Raw genomic sequence first — 2,995 nt, forward strand, 5'->3', positions numbered from 1 at the left:
TTAGGGGCATAAGTCATAAAAGTGAAAGAAAGATAACACAGAGAAGAGTGTTGATTGTGGCAACTGAGGGAGAGGAGAGAAATATGGAACCCAGAGCCCTGGCATGAACAGGGCAAAAGGAGGAAAGGATGCCTGCTATCCAGGAGATAACTTTTTCTTTCAGGTAAATAGCTGGTGTTTTATGAGACTCCTCTCACTGATGACTAAAAAAACTAGTTTATCCTGACCTGTGGTATTCCTAAGTTCAAAATTGACAGGATTTAGGTCAGAAAAAAAAAAAAAGAAAGAAAGAAAGAAAGAAAGAAAGAAAGAAAGAAAGAAAGAAAGAAAGAAAAGAAAAAAAAATGCCTCTTGAGTTTATCTGTATCTTTTTTTTCTTTATATTTGTAGCAAGAATTACTATCAAACTCTACTCATTGGGCCAGAGACCCTTGTGGTGTTAGTGAAGGCCTTGCCCCTCATGTAGCACACTTCTTACACTTGTGAGTTCATTGACCAGTATCTGTATCGTTTTTTTTTTCTTTTTTTTATAAAACTATCATCTAACTGATATTTTCTGTGACATTTGGAATTAAAGCTCTTAAATCCAAGGAGTTGGGGGGAGAGGCTATATTATATTATGTTTAAGAAGTTGGTTCCAGATTCAGTTTCTGGTTGCAATCTCCACTGAACCACGTACTAACTGTATTGCCTTGAGAAGGTTACTGGCTATCTCTAACTTCAGTGAAACTACAAATGGTTGTTGTGAAGATTAAATGAAGTAGTGTGGAACAAGTAATAAGTTTATTGTTGGCACAGAGTCACAGCCTAAAAATGTTGGAGATACTCTTTTCAGTATGTATGTACACTTAATCCATTTTTTTCTTGAGTTTAAAATATATTGACTTTCAATGTATCAACAACAAATAATGATGTATTGATTCATTCAACAAATATTTATCAAGTGTCTATATACATAGCGGTCACCAGTAACAGAATTTTTTTTTTAAAGCAAAAAATTATATTTTTATTTCTTGAGTATTTATAAAGTTAGTCACCAGGAAGGACTTCCAGAATGGCATTGTAAATACCTCTGAAATTCTACTCCTTTTTAAAAGCAATGGTAATACTGACAAAAACTGCCAAAATCTTTGGTACTCTGGAAGTTAACCAAAGGCTTATAACAATATAAGAAGCTGTAACAATATGAGAGGCTGTTTTAAAGAAAAGCAGCTGCAAAAAGAGAAGTGAGTGTTACAGCATTTTAAGTTGTCCTATTTCCATCCTCCCATTCTCAACATCATGGTAGTCTCAAAAAACACATACATATATACATACATATATAAAATAAAAGAACCTGACAATTACAGCACCTGTGAAACCCAGCAGTTGAGCACCATTGGAGGATGAAGAGCAGGTGACTGAGGAGGCAATAACAGGACAAACAAGAGGCCTACCAAAAAACTTAAACCTGGAGAAAGAGATGTCCATATGGAACTTTGAAATCAGAGATATATTCCTGGAAATCTAGAAGTCTTTATGCACATGCAGGGTTGTGGTCATGCCCAGGAATGACCTGCGAAGGCCATTGTCTTTTCATCTCTTGCTGACCTTGAGGGTTTGCATAAGCAGGAAGTGAACAACAGGCAAAGATGGAAACTACATGATAGAATCTTGAAGATAGGATCCAAGACAAACATAGAATCCCTCAGAAAAAAAAACTAGAAGACAGCGGTTTAAGGAATTTATGGAAAACTGCCCAATCATTAGCAGACAATTAAACTAACTTAGCAGAGACTTCAATGGCATGCACGTCTTTACAGAATGTAGGAAAGTTGTCAACAGCAGCATCATGAAAACAATAAATAGCAACAAAAAGAAATCTTGGAGAAAGAAGTGGAGGATATGATTTCAAGAGGTGCTAGATTTTTAAAAAATGTGTAGGTCCCAACAAAAACATTAAAGACACTCAAAAGACAGGAAAGCATGATCCATACACGGAGAAAAAAGTCAATCAAACTGTTCATGAGATGCCCAGATGTTGGAATTACTAGAAAATACATTAAAATCAAAATTAGTTTATTGAAAATAGAAATAAAGTATGGGGCGCCTGGGTGGCTCAGTCGTTAAGTGTCTGCCTTCGGCTCAGGTCATGATCTCAGGGTCCTGGGATCGAGCCCCGCATAGGGCTCCCTGCTCAGAGGGAAGCCTGCTTCTTCCTCTCCCACTCCCCCTGCTTGTGTTCCCTCTCTCGCTGTGTCTCTCTCGGTCAAAATAAATAAATCTTTAAAAAAAAATAAAATAAAATAGAAATAAAGTAACAAAACTTTACCTTAGCTATTTTTTTAAAGAGTAGACTCAAATCACTAAAATCAGTAATAAATAAAACAGGGTAAATTAGGGTGCCTGGGTGGATCAGATGGTTAAGCGTCTGCCTTCGGCTCAGGTCATGATCCCGGGGTCCTGGGATCGAGTCCCGCATCGGGCTCTCTGCTCCTTGGGAGCCTGCTTCTCCCTCTGCCTCTCTCTGTCTCTCTCTCTGTCTCTCATGAATAAATAAATAAAATCTTTAAAAAAAAAAAAAAAACAGGGTAAATTACTTCCAACTCTAGGAAATGAAAAGGATCATGAGAAAATATGAATAATGTGTGTAATAAATTAGATAATGTAGCTGATTTGAAAAATTTCTTTGAAGGCAAAAATTACCAATACTGACTCGAGAAATATAAAATCTGACTAGACCTAAAACATTTTGAATTAATAATAAAAAAACTTCCCAAAAAGAAAACCTAGTCCCATATAACTTTACTAGTGAATTCTACCAATTGTTTAAAAGAAAATATTAACAACTTCACAAACTTCTAAAAATGGATGAGGAGAGAGAACTTCCCAAAACATTCTATGAGACCATTATTACCCTGGTACAAAAATCAGACAAATACATCCTAAGAAAACTACAGACCAATATACCTATGAATCTAGATGAAAAAATCCTAAACACATCTGTGAACTAATA

The 2,995-nt window shown here is 35.9% G+C and overlaps 1 pseudogene; it reads right to left on the reverse strand.

Annotated features, from left to right (window-relative positions):
* Window positions 1–382: 382 nt before the first annotated feature.
* LOC118001706 lies at window positions 383–524 on the reverse strand (annotated as a pseudogene).
* Window positions 525–2,995: the final 2,471 nt, after the last annotated feature.

The sequence above is a fragment of the Mirounga leonina genome, unplaced genomic scaffold (genome assembly GCF_011800145.1).
Source record: "Mirounga leonina isolate KUSES-001 unplaced genomic scaffold, KU_Mleo_1.0 Mir_53, whole genome shotgun sequence".
Taxonomy (NCBI): Eukaryota; Metazoa; Chordata; class Mammalia; order Carnivora; family Phocidae; genus Mirounga; species Mirounga leonina.